Source organism: Chrysemys picta, chromosome 3 (assembly GCF_011386835.1).
Source record: "Chrysemys picta bellii isolate R12L10 chromosome 3, ASM1138683v2, whole genome shotgun sequence".
Classification (NCBI taxonomy): Eukaryota; Metazoa; Chordata; order Testudines; family Emydidae; genus Chrysemys; species Chrysemys picta.
In genome coordinates this window covers 102,383,434-102,408,909 of record NC_088793.1, presented here as the reverse complement: position 1 = coordinate 102,408,909, position 25,476 = coordinate 102,383,434, and the positions used below count along the sequence as shown (strand labels likewise).

General features: G+C 42.4%; 1 protein-coding gene across 20 annotated transcripts in view; it reads right to left on the bottom strand.

Moving 5' to 3' along the window:
• The window catches only part of EYA4 (EYA transcriptional coactivator and phosphatase 4), a 228,788-nt gene that overhangs the window by 162,787 nt on the left and 40,525 nt on the right, over positions 1–25,476 (bottom strand). The window lies entirely within an intron of this gene.

The following is a 25,476-nucleotide window of genomic DNA, read 5'->3' as shown; positions in this document are numbered from 1 at the left end:
TCAGGAGGGGTGACAGGCTCCGTTGAAACAAGCATCCCACCGCAGCGGAGCCTGTCAATCCTTGAGTTTAGAAGCTGCATTCGCATCACAACACTAGACCCGCCCCGCACCACAGTCTGCGTCCCAGTTTTAAAAAATTCCCGCTAAAACAGTATTAAAGAAAACGGTGTGCTTTAACAAAGTAGAACTATTTTTATTTCGACACGTGTGTTGGAGGGGGGGTGAAGGGGGTATGTAACTGGATAGGATAGTCAACATTACCTGGGTAAAGAAACGGGGGCAGGTTTAGCTTCTCAGTACACAAACCATAAAATCACAGGTTACCCTGCTCACTCAGGAACTTTGCTTTCAAAGCCTCCCGGATGCACAGCGCTTCCCGCTGGTCTCTTCTAATCGCCCGGCTGTCTGGCTGTGAGTAATCACCAGCCAGGCTATTTTCCTCAACCTCCCACCCCGCCAGAAAGGTCTCCCCCTTGCTCTCACAGAGATTGTGGAGCACACAGCAAGCTGCTATAACAATGGGGATATTGGTTTCGCTGAGATCACAGCGAGTCAGTAAGCTTCTCCATCTCCCCTTGAGACGGCCAAAAGCACACTCCACCACCATTCTGCACTTGCTCAGCCGGTAGTTGAAGAGTTCTTTTTCAGTGTCCAGGGCGCCAGTATAGGGCTTCATGAGCCAGGGCATTAGCGGGTAGGCTGGGTCCCCGAGGATGACTATAGGCATCTCCACATCCCCAACAGTTATTTTGTGGTCCGGGAAGTAAATACCTTGTTGCAGCCGTCTAAACAGACCAGAGTTCCTGAAAACACGAGCGTCATGAACCTTGCCCGGCCATCCCACGTAGATGTTGGTAAAACGTCCCCTGTGGTCCACCAGTGCTTGCAGCACCATGGAAAAGTATCCCTTTCGGTTAATGTACTGGGTGGCCTGGTGGTCCGGTGCCAGGATAGGGATGTGAGTTCCATCTATGGCCCCACCGCAGTTTGGGAATCCCATCGCTGCGAAGCCATCTATGATCGCCTCCACGTTTCCCAGGGTCACTACCTTTGGCAGCAGTACATCAACGATTGCCTTCGCTACTTGCATCACAACAACCCCCACGGTAGATTTGCCCACCCCAAACTGGTTCGCGACTGACCGGTAGCTGTCTGGCGTTGCAAGCTTCCACAGGGCTATGGCCACTCGCTTCTGTACACTCAGTGCAGCTCGCAACCGGGTGTCACTGCGCTTCAGGGCAGGGGACAGCAACTCACAAAGTTCCAGGAAAGTTCCCTTCCGCATGCGAAAGTTTCGCAGCCACTGGGATTCATCCCAGACCTGCAGCACTATGCGGTCCCACCACTCAGTGCTTGTCTCCCGTGCCCAGAATCGCCGTTCCACGGCATCAACATGACCCATTGCCACTGTGATGTCCTCGGCGCTGGGTCGCCTGCTTTCTGACAGGTCTGTGCTACTCTCAGACTTCAGGACATCACCGCGGTGCCGTAGCCTCCTTGCCTGACTTTTCTGCATCTGCCTCAGGGAAACCTTTATGATAAGCTGCGAGACGTTGAGAGCGGCCACAACTGCAGCGATGGTCGCAGCGGGCTCCATGCTCGGAGTACAGTGGCGTCCGCGCTGTCAATGACTGGAAAAGCGCGCGAACTGTTTTCCCGCCGGCGCTTTCAGGGAGGGAGGGCGGGAGTGATGGACGGATGACGACAGTTTCCCAAAAGCACCCTCGACTCATTTTGTTACCCAGAAGGCATTGCCGGCTACACCCAGAATTCCAATGGGCAGAGGGGACTGCGGGAACTGTGGGATAGCTGACCACAGTGCACCGCTTCGAATGTCGACGCTATCACCGTTAGTGTGGACGCACAAAGTCGAATTACTGTCCTTAGTGTGGACACACACGCTCGACTTTGCAATATCGATTACAAAAATTCGATGCAAGTAAAATCGAACTACTCTCGTAGTGCAGACAAGGCCTGAGTTTTCATCTGTTGGAAAGTGCACAGCACACTTTGAGCACTACCGCACTAAAAATAATATTTACAACATTTCTCTCTAAAATCTTTTATGTACACACATTCAAATTAGGTCACTTTCTGGAAAAAGGGAAGTGACTAACAATAAAATCCCTGAATCAAATACAAAATTAAAACCTCAAAACTGCCATCAAGTATGCATATACTGACTAATATTGTCTCTTTATACTTTGAAATGAAAACCAACTCAAGAATTCTGACAGTGCAAAAACCCAGCACAGCTTCATAAAAAGCACTGCTGCTGTAAAGTAGGTCCTTTCTTAGAAACTGAGCAGACACAGCTCTCTTTTATTATTTATGGTGTCTTGTGCCCATGTCAGCTCCTGATTAATAATTAAAATTAATCTCATTATGGCAGATTTCATTACAGGATAATTTAATTAAATGATGAATTGGCTCCCAGATGTCACCATTTGTGCCATCTTTTAAATAATGCTGATGATGACACAGATTTGCCAGGTGGATCAATTAACAGATTTTGCCATTTTACCAGCCATTGCTCACTACTATTGCTACTGACACACATAAAGGAAGACCTGGACACAAAGGTATCCCTTGGCAATTTTTTTTAAAAAGGGTTTTCAAATTTATTACGCAAACAAAACTAACATTAGTGCCCCTGGGGAAAAGATGTACTAGGACTTCAAAGGGAAACCATTGCTTACCTTCCAAGCCTAGCCACTGCTCCAAAGGTGGCCAGGCAGTTTTAAAATTGAAGGTTAGGTTAGAGACCTGAACTGAGCTAGTTTAAGACTCCAAATTCAGCTTCTTAAGGTTTTAAGTGAGGGGGTAGAGCGTGATGAGGGAAGAGAAGAGGAAGAAGAGAGGGAAAGGTATCTTCAGGAGGAGAAAATGACAGCTATAAATTGCTTCTCCAACTCTTCAGGCTGCATTAGTAGTCAGTGGCCCAAGGCCTACTTTTAACAATCCCTTTCTATTAAAAAGAAAAGTAAATAAATAAATAATTTGGCTTCTAATTTAGTTTTTTTGATGGAAAGCAAGACATCAAGTAGTCACTGAAACACGGACCACAGGTGAATAGAAAGCCAAGACAGCCATGATAATAGGGGCCAGGAAAAGGGAAGTGATAAGGGTCTCTCATAAAACCAGGGATCGTATAAGAAAAATATTTTCCAAAAAAAGTATTATGACAAAAATATTCAGAACAGTGGGGAAAAGGCATTTCTACTATTTTCTCCAATGTGTTATATCTCATGGGCAAAGGATACATTGCACAGAACCCCACAAGACTTTCTTTAAAAGATTTTTTGTCATTAAATGAAAAATTAAGAAATCAATTGTAACAACAGCATTCATTAATAAGCTAATGGTGCTAATTTTACATTGCTAAAATTGCCTGAGGCACCATCAATAACCTGATAATTCACAACCTGCTATGGCTTAATAGTTTTCTAAAGGATAAGTCAATATAAGAAAGGTACCACTTATGCTAAAGTTCATGATCACTAAAATGCACCAAAGAAGAAAAGTATGTTAAAGGTAAAACTACAGCTCTCTGCTTCCAACAGCCATTCACTCACAAGATAACTCCTTTAAAGATTCATTTTGCAGAAGAAAAACCTGCAGCTTTCTTCTCAAGGCCTGTAGTGTTACCAGAAGGTCTCTTGTAAAAGTAAAACTGGCAAATTTAACATTTTGAAGCTGTAACTGCAGTAGAGGTTCTGATACCGACTCAAACCCACTCAGGCTTTGCTGTAGGTTTGTCAACAAAAACCCTCAATGGAACTGTGATCTTAGAATTCAACATTGTTTCTATTCCTGTAGGCAACAGACACTGTTACAGGTTGTATAAAAGTCACATAGGCTACATCTACATTATGTGCTGGGGTGTCATCACATTTATAAATAGCATTGTAGCCACAGTAGCACTGATAGAGGCACGACTGAGTTGTGCTGAGTGTTACTCATCATTTTTAGGCAAGTATGTACTCGGCCCGGCTCAGCCAGGTCTTCGCTGTGGCTACCACTGCTATCTCAGCTAGACTACTATTTATACTGGCACTGACTCGATGAGAGCTAGTGCAACTATGCATACACAAGCAAGGAAGTCCCTCTCTTGGAGTCAGACAGCAAAGGTGCCTCAGCCATTCTTGAAGCAGGAGCTGGTGATGCCAGAAGCTCCTTTATAACTTTTAGTCCAGTGGTTAGAGCACTCTCCTAAGAAGTGTAGGAGACCCCTGTCCAAATTTTTCTTCCCGACAGAGGGGGCAATTGAAACTGTCAATCCCACATTCCAGGTGAATGTGCTAACCACTGGGCTAAAAGTTATAAGGGAGGTACCACAACCACCTCCGCTTCCAAGAATGGCATAGGCACCAATGTCTGACTCCAAGAGAGGGGATGTTTTGTGGATCACATGGATGCCTAAAACTGGAGTTTAGGCACCTAATTCCCTTTGTGGCACTGGGCCTAGGAGATTTAGATAGTTTTAATGTTCATTAGTCACTTGTGCAAGGACTTGATCCTGGTCCTTGGCTATTTACTCTGAGCGGCAGATTACTCCCTTTTAGGTTAAATATAACTCTCCTGAAAGGATGAGCTCATACACAATTTGAATAGCTGTAATTCTTTATTTAGGAAGTAATAAGGATGTTTTACTCTTGTCAAAAATATGACTGTTTACAATACTTGTTACTATGATAGCTTATTTCTTAACTGTATCATCACTATAGTCAGTTCTTTAAACAACACATACAATTATTATGCAAAAAAAAATCTACATTTGCAAGGCTCTTATACCATTAAACAAATGAAAAGCACTTCCCTTTCTGCTTCCATCCTCAACCTATAGAATTAATATGGTTTTGTACACACACATTTTTTAATACTTGCTCAAGGATTCTATTGTTTTCTGTGTCCAGATATTCTTAAGTATGACAAAGACTGATGGTCATTCCTCCTAAGCTCTCACTTTGGCAAAACAGTGAAAACCCACTTTAATTTGTTCACATTTATGCTTACACTTCCTATTCTCCCTCTCATACACCAGAAATATTATTCAGTAACCAAAACATGTCCTTAGGATACCAAGTAATAATATTTATTTCTGTTTTTTGTTCTTTCTAATGACCTTTTCTGCCAGAGAGAGTTCTCATTGAAACATTGACAGACATTACAGGATTGGACAACTAATTTGTAGTCTTCACAGGCATGTAACATACACTAAGATCAATGAGAATTGTCCACACAAGGGCTGTAGATCAAACAGTTAATGTTCAATCTTAAACAGAGTTGTGCAGTATAATTTTCATTCTCAGAATTATGTACGATAAAGTGGGTTCACAAGATGATCCTTCTCTTCCAAGTATACTTCTAGAAAAAAATTATTATTTTGGATCGAGGGTAAACCTGGACACAGAAAAACAGAATCCTGCCTGCTAATACATAAAAGAGGTACTGCATAGTTCAAGTGCAGGAGGACAGAAAAGATATTTCAGCATCAAATTTTAACTCCAAAGAAAGGAACTGGGTTGTATCCTAGGTTTAATATTAATACACTTTTGGAATAGTAAAACACATTTAGTTAATTAAAGTACCATTTTAAGGCATTACTGCCTTACAATATTTATTTTGTATGGCGTCTCTAAAAATTTGTTTTGTAGTCAGTTAACTTCCAACAGAGCTTCACCAGTTTAGAAGAAGCAAATAAGGCCTTTTTACTTGTGTGTTCACCTAGAAACTTGGGCAATGCTTCCTCATTGTCAGGGGCTGATTCTGAAGGTACTTTAATTCTTAATGTCTTAATCACTTGCACTTATTAAATTATTTAAAGTGCTCTGAAGAACAAAGATTAGATGTTTCTTCCTCTGCAGCGAATGGAGCAAGTGAGGACTCTAGGTTCCCAGAATCTGAAGGGAAAGGGGGGGCAGGGAGAAGAGGAGGGAAAAAGTTGCTCATGAGTGTTTTGTTTCATGTTTTGCCTTATTGTTAAGACTTTAGAGAACAGAAAAATAAAAAAAATGGATGAAACACTAGGAGTGGCGTCATGTTTTGCTTCCCTGAACAGAGAGTGTTCCTCTTCCTGATTCCATTCATCAGCCTTTGTTTCCAGATAATCTTTATTCAAACTCTACCACTTCAGGGGGAAGATTAATGAACTGAGGCACCTGTTCTAATGCTATTGTAATACCTTTGGATGTTGAAAGGGGAAAGGCTTTAAAATTAACAGTTCCCTTCCCACAAAGGGTCTGTATCTTACTGCTCCTGCTCTCCACAAGCATCTATAGTGTGAAGATCAGCAAAACCAGTGCAGTCCTACCATTTAGAGGAGGGCAGGACATGAAGGGGGAGGAGTCCCTAGCCCCTGGATTTTGTATCACTATACTTTGTTCTAAGGAAGTGTGGGAATCTAGTAATGGAGGCTTCATCAAGGTAAAATGGAGGGGGGATGGATGGGTGACAAGGTGGGTTGCGAGAGGTGCAGGGACATGGCATGGATCTGTGATTATATTGACCTACTAAACAAACCTTCCTACAGAGGTAAGGAAAGGGGACTCAGTGGCTGCATTGCATATTTTAGCAGTTTTTGACTGGCTCTAGCGCTGGTATTCAGCATGAAGGGATAATACCTTCCACCTTAACACTCAATTATCCCTCTACTTTAATCAAGCTAAGCACAGGGATGGTGAATTTCAGCCAGTCAGTATTAGTTTAATCTTCAGAGAAGAATTCTGCCACAAAGTCAAAAAGCTGTACAGATTTCCACTCACACCCCGAATGATATTTATGTTACAAGACTCAATACTGCCAAGCAGGGGACCCTCTTCCTTTTTGCTAACAGTTTAAGTTCTTCTCTTAGGGGACTCTCCTCAGCAAAGCTCATTAAGCCAAGCATGCTTGCAGAGAGAGGAAAAAACAAAAACAAAAAAAAACGAGCACATAACACGCCACGTGAGACGTCCCTGTCTGAACAAGGAAATACTGAAAATAGCAGCTGGATATGTCTGACTTACATGTTAGAAGAAATGATCCATGTGTCTGAAATGGGAGCAGCCAGAGAAACATCATACAAAACTTTTATATTTTAACTTTGTGACTTTTTTTTAAAGTCTAATTACAATGCAATATCCTCACCTTAGAGAACTCAAAATTTGAATTCTGAATTCTTATACTGAATATGTATATCATATTCTCTATATATGGAGATATACCTATCTTATAGAACTGGAAGGGACCCCCGAAAGGTTATTGAGTCCAGCCCCCTGCCTTCACTAGCAGACCCAAGTACTGATTTTGCCCCAGATCCCAAAGTGGCCCCCTCAAGGATTGAACTCACAACCCTGAGTTTAGCAGGCCAAACCATACAAACATGTCCAAATATACCTGGGCCTGAGTATAATGAGACAGCTTTCATGACTGATATGCATTTTTTCCTAAAGTGCTAAACAGGGTCCTAAAATGAAATATAGGGACACACTGAAATTACTTTAAGTGGCACATGACATGCAAAATACAAACTAATGTATATTTCACCCTCCCTCTCCCAAATGAGATATCAAACAAATCTTTGTTTTAATTTACAATTATGTAGATGCAAATAATTATGCACAGCAAATAATAAAATTTTATCTTAACTAAATTATTTGTGACTTTTTCACAAAGGCAATAGAGTTAAATCAGTAATACATGATTGCTATATATTATACAAATTATCAAGGGTGAAATCAAATTTATTGCAGCTGTAACACTTCTAAAAGAGAACAAAGGTCTGGGTTTATGCCAATGAATACAGTTTGAGCAGCTGATCACATGATCTTCAAACTAACTAAATTAATTTCATTGTAAAAATAAAAAAGTAAAACCACTAAATTTCAAAAACGAAGAGTAGATAAGTGCTTTCCAGTTGGAAGAGGAAGAGGAAGCTTTTTACATTTTTTAATAGGGTTCATGGCATCAAGCTTTCTAACATGACATTTAATTATACATACTATCACTTAAAAACTGTATCAATTCAGAACAAATGGATTTAACTGAACAACACCAAAATTTTAAGAAAAATATATACACTTAATTTTTCTCCCAGATGCACACTTTTTATCAAAAAAGTAAATAGTCTAAAGCATTGATGGGGCTCCCAAAAGCTTTGGTATCAAACTTGTTCTACCAGTGTCCTGCAGCTCTCAAAAAAGTTACGACAGATGAGCATATCTTTTCCCTTCTGGCTTCCAATTTCCACCCCCACTGGGCCCAAAGTGAGAGATTTCAGCTGAGACACCATATAGATCCAAATTCAAGAAAGCATCCCCTTTTCAGGAAGGCACTTAAGCAATGCTCAGAGTTAAGTACATATTTAACTGCTTTCCTGAATTGGGGCCACAGCACCATAGGAAATGGTTATAACAGACACAAAATTCTTGAATAAAGGAATTGAGCACTGTGCTCCAGAATATAAGCTTGCATTTATGTATTGATATCTATCGGGAGGGGAGCATGATGTTTTGGTTACACAGTACAGTCATGCACATTCATTCCAAAATGCAACGTGACTAAGTGGAGATTCGGAGACCTGCCATATTAGAAACCTGTGACCAGATTGTAGGCCCCACTAAGTCCCCAGTATGTTGGTCCAGCAGTTTAAATGTGCCAAAAAGGATGCCGAGTGGTACCATGGGGAACTGCCCCAGTGCATGGGCAGCTGCAGGCATAAGGATGTGGTGGGGACAAGTGAGGAGCGGCCAGAGCTCCTTGCATTTCAGCAATTCAGTTCCGTCCTCTGAGATAGGACAATAAGTAATCAGCTTAAGCTGCAGCAAGGCAGATTTTGGTTAGATATTACTAAAAACTTTCTAACTATAAGGCTAGTTAAGTACTGAAATAGGTTACAAAGGGAATCCCTGTGATTGGAGGTTTTTAAGAACAGGGATGCATTAGATGACCTCTTGAGATCCCTTCCAGTCCTTCATTGCTACGATTCTATAAATTCCGGGCTGTGAGGAAGCCCATCAGCAGCCAGATAAGGCTGCTGTAAACTGGGAGTTGGGAGGGAATGAAATTCATACACCCTAACATGCAAGTAGGCTACAACTCCACCTGCAGTTTCTCCCAATAGCTGCAGCTGAAAGCAAAGTTTATTTATTTGTTGTTTGCCTTTTCTCTACAATCAAGGCTGATTCTGTGATGAGAAATCTTCAACAAACAAAGGTAGTGACCAACAGCAGGCATACAGGGGTTGCCAAGATGCTGCTTTAAACAAAGCAACAAGCAAACTGAGGGCAGACGGGATAAAAATGTTTGGAGACTTTGGCAAGGTCTGAAAATGCTAAGTTTTGATTGGCTGTGATTTCTGCATGTCATTTCCTGCCATTTCTCTGTGTTATCATCAGCAAGTTGGAAAATCCTATGGTTTGTTCTGAAGCAAGCCAAGTCAAAAAATGGTAATTATGTGTATGTAAGTGAATACCAGACCCCTTATTTAGTATCAAACGACTGTTTTACTAAAAGATACTGCTTTTTTGGTCTAGTTCATGTTGCTTTTATATCATTTAAAAATATTAAGTTGAATAAAAGTATATTACAGTAGAATCATTTGAACCTTTATCTTGTAAGCCACAAAGTTTAATGATACCCTTCGCCTCAACACTTGGGGGCCAAAGAGTTTAAAGCTCTGAATCTGAAGAACTCTGAATTTCTCTCAGTGCAAGATTAGTTCATATTTCTATATTAAAATGTAGTTTAGTGCGATACTTTCATTCCTTTTAGCCTTTGAAAACAGCAGAAACTTTAGTAAATACATCTTGATGTAATACAATACAAGAAGCTACAACAAACATTTACAATAAACCAAAAGCGTTTTACCACCCAATCACCTGTCACAAAGCAGTTTATGAAAACTTTTCAACATTTCAAGTAAATTATAGAGCAGCTAGTTAAACCACTTTTCTGAAATCAGTTTAAATGTTAAAGGATTCTGACTAATAAACTATCAATTTACACTGACTAAAAAGAGATTTGAACTGACATGAAAACAGATTTTCACAGAATTAAACATAAAGAAGAGTCTACACTCAGAAATTAAGAACCTAGCTCAGTTTAATTAATAGGTGTATAATATGAACATGTACACATGATTGCAGATGTAGTTAAGAAAGTGAAGCAAGATTCTTTTCAAGTCAAAGTAACGTGACAAGTAAATAGGACAGAAATAGCAGGGTGCTGAGCTCTCTGCATACCGATTCAGCATTGCTACCATAGACTGACTTACTGCTACCAAAGGCTTTACTTTTCACTATGCAACAATTGCGGAAGGCCCTCTCAAGCATCAAATGTCAAATCACAATGCTATGCAATCACATATATGTTTTTTACTTTGTGCTTTTACTATGCCAAATAAGGATGACTTACAGTCCCTCTTTTTTGAACAGTGAGAAAATGCCCCAACTATTAGAATATGGACTGTCCCTTTCCTACTATCTTCAAAAGCAACACTTCTAAAAGCCATGTTAATTGGAAATAGGCTATGGAACTTCTATCCGGCTTCTCAGGTTAGATTTTCCTTCACACTTGTCAATTTTTAATTTCCTCTCCAGGCAGATTTCTCTGTATAGGATGCAACACTAGAACCAAGACAACCACCACCAAATCTCCATGGCTTCTGTCAATGTTTCCCCTTCCCTTCACTGACTGATCTATCTACTCCTAATAGGAAGAGAACATAAATCCATTCATTTGTTTCTTATGGTATGCTCCATTTTTAAATTTAAAGACCTAAGATTTTTATAAGGAAAGGACAGTTTTATGGATATTCAACACTGTCTCGTAATTCAGTATTCAAATGAAATCATTCCTCAAACAGTGAGGGATTTTACTGAATACTTAACAGATGCAGAACCTGGCTCATTTAAAAAAAAAAAAATCTTTTTTTCCCCACTTGAATCTTTACATATTAAGGTGTTTACATTGAGAGCAAGTGTGGAAACTGCTTTTCACCATGTGATGTAGAGATTTTTGCAATTCATTAAACCACCTTTCCTCTGCATACATGCAAATGCTGTTTAGTTGCATATCAAAAGAGCAGGCAGCTCCAAGAAAGGGTAGAGTCAGTTGTAAAAAGGTGGTAGTCCTAATTTTAATGCATGATTTTAAATATTTGTTTAAAAGCAAGAGAGTTAGCAAATTACTTAAGTCCCAGAGCAGCAACAACACTTAAGCCAAAGGTAATATTGATCTTATACACTTAGTTACTATTCAATATATTCTGTACTGACTTCTTACTAAAGCAGATATCTACTTATAAAAGAGAGACTCATATCGTAAGAACCACTTTATTTTTTTTTTCAAAATTGGAGGGAAAGAAAATCTTAGCACCTTAGGTAATATTTCCCCCTTAAACAGAATGACCATTTATAAAAATATTACAACTCTATATAGAACAGTGGAAGAACTAGTCAAAATAGTTGAAGATTAATCGATTAAAATATAGAAATCCTCATTGAGCATTTTAAAGAATAATAAACTTAAGATGGTGAATTATGTCATCTCCCATACAGTACATTTTATACCCAATGACTGTCCATCGTCTCTGCTGATACAACAACAAGGAGGTAGGCTCCCTTCTGAATATGTGGTTGCTACAGAATAAAATTTGGTATTCTGGTGGTATACCATACATATAAGATTCTATCTGATGTGATTTTAAAAGATGGAATTGTGTGCACCTGAATAGAGTCTAAGGCTTAAAAGAACCTAAATGTTATCTAAACTCATTGTTAATTGATTTGGCTCTTTAGGAGGCCAGAGTAAATGTTATAGTCTACTTGAAATACTCTGCAAATCTCTTGGTAGAGCCTCAGATGTTGGATGTTTTTCAAAATGTAACTATTGAACAAAAGATCCAAGATATGCAGTAAACACACACTAAATGCGTATCTGCCAAAATAATAAACCTTTTCTTCTACATAAATTATGTTACTCTTTTCTTTTTATAAAGTAGAACAGGGGGTCACAGGATAACACTGGCCCCCAAAGATGGAGCAGGGCCAATATACCTGTACAGCATCAGTTGACCCAAATGATCTTTAGCAGCCAACACCTGGCGTAGAGAAGGAGAAGGACTTGGTGAGGAGGAGCCTGGGTGAGTCAGGCTGAGAGTCAGTCAAGAAAAGGGCAGAGAGAGTAGAGATGGGGCTCTCATTGCCTGCTCCCTCAGAATAGGGAAACCTGCAGAGGGGAGGCAGTGAAGCAGGAGCAGCAAGATGGCTGAAGTCCTCTGCGGGGGGAGGCAGAATCAGAAAGAACCTGAGAACTAAAGTGGTGAGGAGGAATACCCCAGGAAGTGTAGCCCAGTTTGAGTTGATCTGTTGAAGATCCTCTTTAGGAGTGGAGAGCAGAGAGAGGCTCCCAGCCTCAGCAGGCAGCAGCAAATCTTTAGAGACAGGTGATTTTTTAGATACTATTTTTAGATATTTTTGCTCTGATACTCTGAGTTGCACCAGTTGGAGTAGCTGTGTGTTTTTTTTTTTTATATTAGTTCAATAGTCTGAATAGAGTTTGTTTTAAAATAAAAATTATTTATTTATAAAAACAGAAATTGTCTTGTTCGTTCACATTAATACAGAGTGGTATGTAAACATGGTGAACAAAAATCTGAATTTGGGCAGGGGTTGGACAAGAAGGGTACAGGAGTTACTCTTTTGAGGGGGGGGGGACTGGTGTGGTAGCAGTAGTGGGTTAACTGCAAGACATTTCACAGTCCTAGGGGAAAAAATAATGCTAAAGTTGGAACTGGGAAGGATAGCGTAGCACAGAGTGACTGACCCTCTTCTCATGCAGTCAAGAGGCTGAGGGAAAGACGGTAGCACGGTCAGCGACTGTGCCTCACAGCACCAGTGGCTCTGAGACAGGATGTTAAAGAGAGAGAGAAAGAGAGAGAAATTCCCCTCTTCTCACAACCAGAGTATCTGTGAGGAGGGGAATCTGGGAATTTAACAGACACTTACTAGCTAGAAGCTGATATTAAAGATGGTGCTCGAGAATAAGATGACCCTAGTATAAATACTTCTCAGCAGCTGGGGACTGCAAAGCATTGTGCTTGTCACCAAGTCGTTGCCCTATGACCTCACCAATGTCTCTTTCCACATCTTTCTTACCAGACTCTAGCACATTTACACCAGAAACTCCATATGAAAAAAAAAGGTGGTTACCGAATAGAGATGCAGCCAAATATTTAGGTCTAAAAATTTTATTCATATTATTCACCTTGGCAGCCAGGCAGACACTATGTCTTTCACATTTTTGAGTTACCATAGATATTTGTTTTAAGCTATATTGTGTATATGTAATGTGAAGACATAAAAACGGTTCCCTACCTTTCATAACTGTTGTTCTTCGAGATGTGTTGCTCATGTCCATTCCATTCTAGGTGTGCATGCACCCACGTGCGCAGCAGTCAGAGATTTTTGCCTTAGTAGCTGTAGCACCCTTTAGAGTGCCGCACTCATGCCGTGGTATATCAGGCGCTACCAGCCCTATGCCCTCTCAGTTCCTTCTTGCCGACAACTCAGACAGAGGGGCAGGAGGGCGGGTAATAGAATGGACATGAGCAACACATTTCAAAGAAAAAACAGTTCTGAAAAGTAGGTAACTGTTTTTTCTTCTTTGAGTGCTTGTTCATGTCGATTCCATTCTAGGTGACTCGCAAGCAGTATCAATGGAGGTGGGCTCGGAGTTCACCAGCTCTGTGCAGCTTGTAGTACAGCTCTGCCAAAGCCTTGGATCGGCACCTACGCCAGGAAGGCTGCTGAAGACGCCTGCGCTCTAGTGGAACGAGCCGTCACAATCACTGGTGGGGGCACTTTCGCCAGCTCGTAGCAGTGGCGGATGCAGGCCGTGATCCAAGATGAAATTCTCTGGGCTAACATCCTTCATCCTGTCTGTGACAGCAACCAACTGCGTTTGACTTACAAAGCGGCTGCGTTCTATCGATGTAGAAGGCCAGCGCCTTTCTGACATCCAGTGTACGCAACCTGCACTCCTCATCTGATGTGTGAGGCTTTGGACAGAGGACTGGCAGGTAAATGTCCAGGCCCGTGTGGAACCAGGAAACAACCTTGGGCAGAAAAGCCGGATGTGGGCACAGCTGGACCTTGTCCTTGTAGAAGGCCATATAGGGTGACTCTGACGTGAGCGCCCTGATCTCAGACACCCACTGTGCCAACGTTATAGCGACTAAGAAAGACACCTTCCAGGAAAGGAGCAGGAGGAAGCAGGAAGCTAGGGGTTCAAAAGAAGGGGCCATGAGCTTTGAGAGCACCAGATTCAGGTCCCACGGTGCTCTAGGAATATGGAGACCTAGACATAAGCGTCCTTTAAGTCAAGAGCAGCGTACCAGCCCCCCGGATCCAGGGAAGAGATAATGGAGGCCAGGGAGACCATGAGGAACTTCAACTTCTTGAAAGACTTGTTGAGGCCACGCAGGTCCAGGATGGGTCTGAGGCCCCCCTTGGCCTTCAGGATTAGGACGTATCGGGAGTAGAATCCTCTTCCTTCCATGCCCCGAGGAACTGCCTCCACAGCCCCCAAATGCAGGAACTTGTCGACCTCCTGAACCAGGAGTTGCTCATGAGAGGGGTCCCTGAAGAGGAACAGGGAAGGAGGGAAGTGGGAAGGAGGGGTGTCCACAAACTACAGGGTATAGCCTTGAACTACTATGTCCAGGACCCAGCGGTCCAAGGCAACCCACAACTAGGCTGATCAGTAGGGAGAAAGGTGGTTGAGGGAAGGATGGGCAGGATGTGACTGGCTGACTGGGGCATCGCTCTCGAGCGCACTCTCAAAACAATTGCTTTTGGCCCCCCGGGTGCTTAGCGGGTCCAGGCTGTGCTGGCGAGCAAGAGGAAGAAGGGCAGCAATGGCTAAACCCAGTGTCCCTTCTCCTCGCAGATCCCAGCCGGGATTGCCAAGGCCTCGACAGTGGTGGAGATCGGAATGGCTTTCTGGCAGACTGAGAGGTATGCAACAAGCGAAGGGTAGCCTTTGTGTCCTTCTACCCATGTAGCCTGGCGTCCATTTGATCAGAGAAGAGCCCAACTCCATCAAAGGGGAGATCCTGAATTGAGGCTGCATCTCCTGGGAGAGTCCAGTCGTTTGGAGCCAAGAGCTGCATCGCATGACCACCACCGATGTGACCACCCATGCTGCCGAGTCCGCCGCGTCCCATGCCATTTGCAGGGAGCATCCGGCTGACGCAGTCCCTTCCTCTACCAGGGTGCCAAACTCCTGAGCCTGGCCCTGAGGGAGGGAGTCCTGGAACTTCTGGAGGCTGTCCCAGAGGTTAAAATTGTATCAGCCTAGCAGGGCCTGATGGTTCGCCACTCAGAATTGTAAGTTAGCTGTTGAATACATTTTTCTGCCAAATCAAGTTTCTTTGCTTCTTTGTTTTTGGGTCAGACAGTGGGGACCTGCTTGTCCTTCTCATTGACACCACCAGCAAGCCGGGGGGAGGGTGGGTATACAAGTAAAGATGCTCCCCGGGTTACGCAAACCTGACTTACGCAAACTCGCCCTTACGGGAAAAGTTCTGTAAGTTCCGTAAGCGGTTTGTTTGTTTTTTGGCATAATCATCGGGTATACATCCCCGACTTACACAAAATTTGACTTACACAAGGCGCTCTTTAACGGAACGCTTGCGTAAGTCGGGGAGCGTCGGTACTCTAAACCTTTGGCCGGCACAAAGTACTTTTTCCTCTGCCTATTTCGAGATTGGTGGGCTAGAGGATGGGGTCTGCCACCGAGTCTTAGCAATCTTGAGACCCCATCATGTACAGGTAGGGTGATCTGGGAGGGCCTGGAGGCCGAGAGAACATTAAAAAAGGATGTTCTCCTGCTCCGCCATCTCCTGTGCTTCCAGCCCCAAGTTCTTGGCCACCTGCCTGAAAAGGGCTTGGTGTTCTTTAAAGTCATCTGGGGGGCTGGCCCTGGAAGGTCCCGGAACCATCTCGTCTGGGGAAGAGGCAGAGACCCTGGCTGCCAGTGGAGGTGCTGAGGGCTTGACAGCCACTGGAGAAGGAGGTTTGGGGGTGGACACCGGATCCCCACTCCGACTCAGAGTGAGCTTCTGGTACTGGGCCTGGTGCCATCAATCTTTGCTCGAATGTGGCCACTGATGCTCCCCAATACGGCCACTGTGTTGGCCACTGGCCTTGCTGCTATGGATGGCAGAGCAGTTTCCAGTGCACAATCCCATCACAGAGACTGGGGCGATGGGCTGAACTAGGCATCCGTGCCAAAGGAACCACTCTCCGGCGACCAGGGAGGAGCAGTCAATGCCTGCATCTGCTTGCTGGTTGTGGATATTGGTGAGCACTGACCAGGCGTAAGCAACCGGTGGCTATACCGGGGAGAACAGTCCCGGTACCAGGGAAATCGGCTTGGGTGAAATGGTGCCGTGGAGACCAGTAACACAGGGGGGACGGGGGGAGAGAGTGGTCCCACAGTGCGAGCGACTGGGACAGACATCTAGATTTGGATCGGCGAGAGGGCAAACAGCATCAGTCATAATAAGGGAAGCATCAGTCCCATACTGGGGAATAACATCTCGGTGTCCGGGGGGCTATGACCAGCCATGGGATTACTTGTCCAGCGACCTACAGCACTCCCCTGCCCCTGGAAGGATCTTAACAGCTGGCTTGCCCCCTCAGGAAGCCTTAGCCTGGTCCTGCGGCACCAGAGACATCATATGAGCAGGTGGAAACCTGTGCTCTCTCTGCGCCTGGGCTGGGGATGACGACAGTGCAGGCAGGGTGGTGGGTCCCATACAGCTCACCAGAGTCAGTGACAGACCTTTAAGAGGGCTAAGAACCCCAGCCGTGGAGGCACACTTGAGCTTCTCCGAAAAAGGCTGGCGGACAGGCCCGGTCCTTCTACCGGATGACCCTTGGGCCTTCTTGCTCGTCACCGGTGAGCACTTCTTCGCCTTCTTCTTAGGCATTGGCGACGGTGCCAAGGGGAGCTGGGCGCCAGTGGCACACTCCGCACGGAGGCCAAAGTACTCAGTGTGGCCTGCACAGAGGACTCGGAAGCTGGGTGGAGAGCAGACTATCAGGAGGGCACTGAGGCGAATGTCCCTCTCCTTCTGGGTGTGAGGCCAAAAGTACTTACAGACCTGGCAATGCTCCTTGATGTGTGATTCCCCCAAGCACTTAAGGCAGATGTCATGGGGGTCACTCACAGGCATAGGCCTGCCACAGATCGAGCAGGACTTAAACTCCGGAGCTCAGGGCATGGCCCGCCTAAGGTGAAGTCCCTGCGGGGACCTTAACTATCAGCTAACTATGCACTTAACTACTTTACTACTACTTATCACTAACTACAATTGAACAAAGGCCTGAAGGTATGAAGTCCAATGGAAGAAAACCGCTAGCTCTTGACAAGCAAGAGAGGAGCTCCAACTGATCACCATGGGTGGTAAGCAGGAATTCAGAGGGCGTGGGTCGGCAATGCCTGACATACTGTGGCATGAGCACGGCACTCTAGAAGGTTATACAGCTGGCCCTATGGTTACTGCTACGGCAAAAATCTCTGATGGCCATGCACGCGGGCGCACGCACACCTAGAATGGAATCAACATGAGCAAGCACTCAAAGAAAAAACATATCCTTGTGATTGCATTTCACTTATAAATTTGGCAATTTTTCTTCATGGATATAATTTCCTATGTTTTCATCATTTTAGTGCAAGGAATTATCAAGAAAAATCACCTAAGACCCCATTCACTAGTAATGACCATTCAAATCTCTCCCTTATCATTCACATCCTTCAAAAGGCCTTTCAATAATAATTAAGCATTGCAGATTAATTGCTTAACAATTATACATGAAAAGTAAGAGAAAGAAGAAGTGATCTTCCACCTATTTACTTTATCCATGTTTTAGGTCTGAATTTAATGCATATACTGTATATGCAAAATTGTGTGTGGACAGTACAGTTTGTATAATTTGTAGATTATGAATAAACTGGGCCAGGGACTGTTACTTCACCTACTGTACTTTAGAGAGCATATTCTCAGTGATCTACAGACAATAATAATGTAATAATTCCTAATGTTGGTGTCATTGTTCTGTCCTTTAGCTGCTATTTTTGACTTGTGTATTTAATTCAATTCTTCTCCTTATTATTTTATCCCTGTCTTGGGAGTCTTGGTACTAAAAAGAAGGTTGAAAAGGAAAGAAAAGGCTGTCAGTGACTCAAAGCTCCCATATTATTTCAGTAAAATAAACAGCATTGATGATGTCTTCCCTTATGAATTCTAGCTAACAGTTACATAACAGACTTAACTCAAAAGAATTTTAAAATTGAAATGCTGAAGCAGTAGAGTCTCCAGTTAAATCTTTCCAATCCAGGGTGCCAGATAACTAGCACTGCATAGACATAGAAAGGAACGGCCAAAAAGACATGCAGCCAAAACTCACAAACTGAGTCTCTTCATTTGAAAAATAGCTTAAAATACTACCCATGAAGAAAAATAAACTTCACTATATATTCTTCCTTTCACTATCCAGGGAATGGCTAGTTTTGAAAAATGTATGCAGGAAAAATACTGGCTATTACTAAAGGCAATGCAGTTTCAAACCCCAAGAAAGGAAACTTGTATTTCCATAGAATAATAAAGGGGAGATTTCCAACAAGGTTTTATCAACATGGTAGTTAATTTTTCCCTTTCTGAGTTTTATGGTTTATTCTTCAGGGTTAAAATTTTTAAATCTTTCATTGAGTTGAGTATCAGAGGGGTAGCCGTGTTAGTCTGAATCTGTAAAAAGCAACAGAGGGTCCTGTGGCACCTTTCAGACTAACCTTCTGTTAGTCTGAAAGGTGCCACAGGACCCTCTGTTGCTTTTTTCATTGAGTTGAGAGATTTATTAATTTTTTTGGAAAATGCATTACCTGGATGTATAGTTTTTAAATATCCATATTCTATGGAAAGCTCACTGGCAAGAAATTAACTGAAAAACTCAACTATTATGGAACGCTTTGTTGTTCCTACCAGATACTACATCCCAAATTCTCCATAGACTTGGACAACGTCCCCTGAGACGGTCAGAAATTAGTGGGAGCCAGCCAGCAGGCCAGCTCCTTACTTTAGAATACTCCAGCTGGGTTTGAATAATGACTGGTTTTAAGGGACCACACTCCAACTAATGTAGCCTCTTTAAAGCCAGCTGGCATCCTTCCTCTTCACTGCATTTCAGGTTAGCTGAACCCAGAGCACAGTGGAGAATACAGCACAATGCAGGGATGTTACTAATCTTTAGTTAGCCCCTTATTCTCTGAGGCAAAGCTGGACCCAAACTCTACAGCAAGAATGCCTGGTTTCAGCAGCATGCCAGTGCAGCAAACAAGAAATTCTGTGGCAGATTCAGAAAAATTAAAATGGGAGTTTCTATTGACTTAAATATGATGTAAGCAAAGTCTGAATAAGCTCTCCCCTGACATCTAGTGGTGAGCTGTGGAAAAAGACTTCAGGAGCTGATCTCATTTGCATGGACACACCCACCCTGCCTAGGTGCTCAGCGTGATGGGATTGCTTGCCCAAATGATCACTTGTGATTGGTTTTGGATCCCCAGTCTCCTTGTTATTGGGGCAGGAGTAATAAACCGTTGTTATCCTTGTTGTGTGAACTGAGGGCAACAGAACTGTACCTGGCATACCCTGATGGAAGGACTCACCCTCAACTGAACGGCACTCGTTAGGCAGGGGACATGGGTTCCAAACCCAATGAGTTGAGAGAAGGTACTTGTACTTAATGGTGTGGGCCTTTTTTGAAGGGTCCTAGACAGCATTTGACCCTTTCTCTTGCCATGATATAATAAAAGAGCTAATTTACTCTCAATTGAAAGTCTTATTACATGCTGCAGAGCTGAAATCACTCATAGCCAGGTCTAAGTATTAGACCTACTGGGGGACAATGTCTTTATTGCAAGACATTGCCCAATGTGCACAGCAGTGAGACTCCCCCACTAGCAGCTGAAATCACTGAGAGCTGTGTTAAGTGGCAGGCCCTGAAGACATCTTGGTCTGGGGCTGGTGGAGAGGCATGGCAAACAGACAGCAGGGCAGCTGGTGGAGCAACAAGCGAGTGCCCGAGCAACGGAATGTGTAAGGTGCCTCCTTATCCCCCTTCCACCCAGGGTGGGAAATTAACTCTGCGTATGAAACTCTGAACTCTGGGGCTGCACTGGCCAAGGACAGCAACTGTGAGTGGGGTACAGAGAAGCGACAGGCGTGTTAAAGGGACTTTGGGGTTGCTGGACTTAAGAACCTGAGGGGAAAAGGACACTGCCCAACTTACTTGGGGGTGGGTCTTTTGCTCATAGTTTGTTTCTGAACCCTAGTTGCGGTGTTTTCCCAAATTAATGCTGAGTAACTTCCCTCCTTTTATTAAATTTTTTTTGCTACACTCAGACTCTGTGCTTGCTAAATGGGAAGTACTGCCTCTTTGAGGCGTCCAGGGGGTGGTGTGCAATTGTTCCAGGTCACTGGGTGGGGGCTCAAGCCAGTTTTGTATTGAAAAGGAACCCCTAGATACTGAACCCGGCCCTTGTTGCTGCTGGCTCACCTGGCAGAAGGGTTACACCGGGATATTACTAATCTTTAGTTAGCCCCCTATTCTCTGAGGCAAAGCTGGACCCAAACTCTACAGCAAGAATGTCTGGTTTCAGCAATACGCCAGTGCAGCAAACAAGAAATTCTGTGGCAGATTCAGGAAAATTAAAATGGGAGGTTTCTATTGACTTAAATATGAAAATGAATATCAGTATAATAGTCTGTGTTAATTATTACAATATTGCATTAAATTTAGATTGTATTGCCATCCAGTTGTCGGTGTGATGCAGACTTTGATACTGAGAAGCTGCTGGGGGAAAGCTGAAGGTTCTGATACCGGGGTAGAGGCCAGTTGAGGCTTTTGGCCAGGGCCGGCTCTAACTTTTTTGCTGCCCCAAGCAGCAAAAAAAAAAAAGTGCCGCCCCCCCCCGAGCCCCCGCCGAGCGCCGTGCCGCGCCACCCCCTCAGCACTGCCCCCCCGCCGAGCGCCGCACCACCAGAGCCGCCCCCCCCAGCCGATCGCCGCCAGAACACTCTCCCCCCAGCGCCGCGCCCCCCCCGCATCCCCTCCCGCCGAGCGCTGCACCGCCAGAACCCCGCCCCGAGCACCGCGCCGCCGGAGCGCCCCCCCCCGCGGAATGCCGCACCGCGCTCCCCCCACTGCCCCTTACCAGGTGCCGCCCCAAGCATGTGCTTGGTTGCCTGGTGCCTGGAGCCGGCCCTGCTTTTGGCATTCGGGCAGCATGGGGTTCTGGAACCCAGGAACCTAGGCATTTGGTAATAAGGAGTACATGCATCTCCTCTCCTTCCTGCCCACAGGCACTTCGATTTAAATGTTTTGAGAAGGCTTGTTTGCTTTTACCGATCCAACAACCCTTGACAGCAGTAAGACGTCCCATTGTATCTGGCCTCAATTAATGACACTGCAACCTACAATAATGGATTGGTTTGATATTTTCTGTAGCAGTGAAATGGTTATCAAACTTGACATTTAAATGTCATCTGTAGGATTACTCATTAACACGCCATTAAAATAAATGAGAGTAGATCATACCTCTCTTACAGCTTAGCTTACTAGAACATATTTTGGATTAAATCTTATATGTATTTAAACTATTCTGACCTAATGGATAGATTCTGCAGCAAGTATTGAAGACACTGAATTAGGTAATACTCAAGGTCTTGGCTTAGTTAAATGGGGGGGTAGTATTTGAGGTTGTACTTCCAAATATTAAATACAATATATTTAAGAGCAGAGTGCATTTAGAATACTATACAAAAAACTCTTAAATATGCAATAAGTGTCTTATAAATGTCTCAATTAATATTCATAATTGAATATGTAAAAATTAACGTTTGGCTAATGTTCAGATGCTATTTGATATAATTGTAATGCACATTGTTCAAATATATCATTTGAAACTGACAGTTGGCTTTTCTATGTTTATCAGTTGTTTATGTTTGCATGTAGACTACCTTGAACTTTACTTGAATGACAAAATATACAGCTTCCCATAGCCCATTGAAGGTGAAGGCACCAATTACTGCAACGTAAATATATATTTCATTCTTTTTTTTTTTTTTTTTTTTTTTTTAGTGTGTATATAAACCTCCAGCATAATAGCCCTGCCTGAAACCCCCAAGATAGGGTCCTGTGCACCTGGTGAATTTCACGCTTACGTTATATGAGAATGAAGCAAAGTATTAATGTCTGGATCAGAGTGAATATACAAGTTCAAGTTTTTGTAAACATAAAAATCAACTCACTATCTTCAAGTGCATGCCTAAAGCATGTATATGCAGCATTCAAAGGAGCAATGATGTCAGATAAAAATAATTCTTTGCCTTCTTTCACCAATATACAACTATTTACACACAAAAATATAACATCGTTAGAAACTTTCCAAAACATGAAACTAGACAAGAAAATTACTCCTTCAGGCAGGATTAGCATTTGCAGGATATCCCATTAGCCAATTCTTCACAGCTTCAGTTATCAGAGCTCAACACTAGGTCTTTCAGTGAGACTCACTATGAGATTAATGCCCAGAACAGAATAGATCCAGCTGCGTTACCCAAGAAAGGTAAAATCCGACTCAGATTATAATTATATTCATCTGAAACTGGAGCAAGCACTTTTTTGCTGGGCTAAAGAAAACACACAGAGATGATGGGCCAATGTCCATATAGAGAATCGATAACGAATTTAGGATGAGATTTTCAAAAGTACTCAACATTGGTCAAATTCTTTCCCACTGAAATTAACAGTAAAATTTCCAATTTCTTCAGTGGGAGCAGAGTTAAGTCAGTGTTGAGCACTTTCAAAAAATTTTAAACAGCATTTTATTTTGGCAGAATCCTTAACTCTTACTACTAGAAAACAATAAAGAGCAAAAGATTTATAAATGGTCAACTTGTGAAGCATGGATGATTGATCACAAAAGCCACTCCTAGTCCCACAACAAGGATTTTTTTCCACTGCTGGGATTGCTTTGACAATCTTCAGAATAAACTATGTTTCTTGCAGGAAAAATCTAACAAATCTCTTGGATCAATTCACATTTCTAACCACCACTGACTTCAAAGGGATGGTTTCAACATTGGGTCCTTAACAGGCCCATGATTGCTCCCAAGTGACTTTTATAGGGTATGATTTCAATTGTTATTTGCTATTTAAAAGCAAAAAGGTGTTCCTGTTGTGTTAATAATCCTAAATGCTGATGGCCACTTGCAATTAGACAGTTATGGGATAAAAACGAAATCAGTTTCAAAGCCATGCTCCATCTAGGCCACTGGTTCTCAACCAGGGGTATGCATACCCCTGGGGGTATGCAGAGGTCTTCCAGGGGGTACATCAACTCATCTAGATAGTTGCCTAGTTTTACAACTGGCTACATAAAAAGCACTAGCGAAGTCAGTACTACTTAAAATTTCATATAGACAATGACTTGTTCATATTGCTCTATATACTATACGCTGTACAATATTTATATTCCAATTGATTTATTTTATAATTATATGGTAAAAGTGAGAAAGTAAGCAATGTTTCATTAATAGTGTGCTCTGGCACTTTTGTATTGTTATGTCTGATTTTATAAGCAAGTAGTTTTTAAGTGAGGTGAAACTTGGGATACACAAGACAAATCAAACTCCTGAAAGGGGTCTGGAAAAATTGAGAACCACTGATCTAGGCTATAGCAGCCAGGTAATTTCCCAGGTAGTCACATGTGCAAACTACCCAATCTTTAACTTTCTGAGCTACATTTCATGGCAAATGACCGAGTGGGAGGAAGAAGAACTTAGGGCACTAGGGTCTAGGCAACTGATGAAGATTGTGAAGGGAGAGAACATTCAAAGAAGCCCAGGATCAAACTGAGGGTGGCAATTCATGGTCTTAAGAGTTCTAAAATAATGGCTGATCAATGGCCCCGATAAAGTCAATGAGAGTTTTTCCAAGATTTTACACAATGCCTTTTCCCAATAATTATGCAATCAGAAAAGGTAATAAAAATAATGAAAAATGTTAAGAGTGTTTGGAAGAGAAGAAAGGGAGAAGGAATAGAGATTTTAAAGAGGATGCAGAGAAAATCCAAACGACTGCAAGCAGCACTTCTTGTTATTCAGGCACTTGTAGGATGAAAGTGATGCCTACTGTAAATCCTATTCACATACTGGGAAGCAGCAAGGGAGTGGCTTGAGTAGGGTGACCAGACAGCAAGTGTGAAAAATTAGGACGGGGTGGGGGGTAATAGAAGCATATATAAGAAAAAGACCCAAATATCAGGACTGTCCCTATAAAATCGGGACATCTGCTCACCCTAGGCTTGAGCCACTTAAACCCAAAATAATTTGGAACAGACTAAAATTTAAAGTGTACCAACTGATTAGCAAGGGGCAGAGAAGGGATTAAACTGCCACCTGATAGTTTGGGATTTGTTTATATTCCACTTGATGATTTAAGACTATTTGCTTTCTATAAATTCCATTTGTCAGCAAAAAAAAAAAAAATCAATAAAATATGAGTACATTTAGATGAGGATAACTGATTGCAGAGGTTGTAAAAATTATTAAGGGGAACACAGCTTTTCTATTCCCTTCAAGCTTTCTTTTCATTTTATATGCTTAAACACTGAAAAATGTACAAGTTGAAATGATTTACATACATCAGACTAATTTAATCGGACCACCCCAATGAAATTACAGAGCTTTATTTGTTTTCTCCGAACTGGCACTTGTTTTCTCTCTCATGGAAATACAAAAAATAAATAAATCCAAAAACATTCACCACACAAAAAAATGAATATGATGAAGATCAAGGTTGGGATATTTAAAGATGCCTAAGAGAGTTATGTCCCTAACTTCCACTGAGAACCCTAACTCCTTTAGGCTACTTTGAAAATCCCACACCAAAGCTTTTTAAAATCCATACTTGAACTGTGTTGTAATTCTTTTCAGAAAGCATTAAAGCGTAGCAAGCTTTGCTCTCTATAAATCCATGTTGTGCATGGAATTTACAATTCAGTTCTCTAGATGTTTGTTTAGTATTTTTTTCTATAAATGTGTGTTCCTTTGCTTTGCCAATGTTCATATAAATGGTGATTTAAACAAATAAGGAGATTTAAGAGGTGTTTAATGTTTTTGGACAGAAAGCTTACTCATGTGAAACCAAAATGGTCAAGTGGGAAGAATGTAAAAAGAAATGATACAATATATATTCTACAAAGTAAATTAGTTCATATTTAAATAAATGTAGTTAATTAACCCTGTTGACTTACGATAAACAAAGATATATGCGTAAAGAAGCTACAGTATATTTCTATTTGTAAAAGACACGGTACATTTGTTAAAATAACTAATTCTGATCCCTGTGAATAGCTAGCCAACTA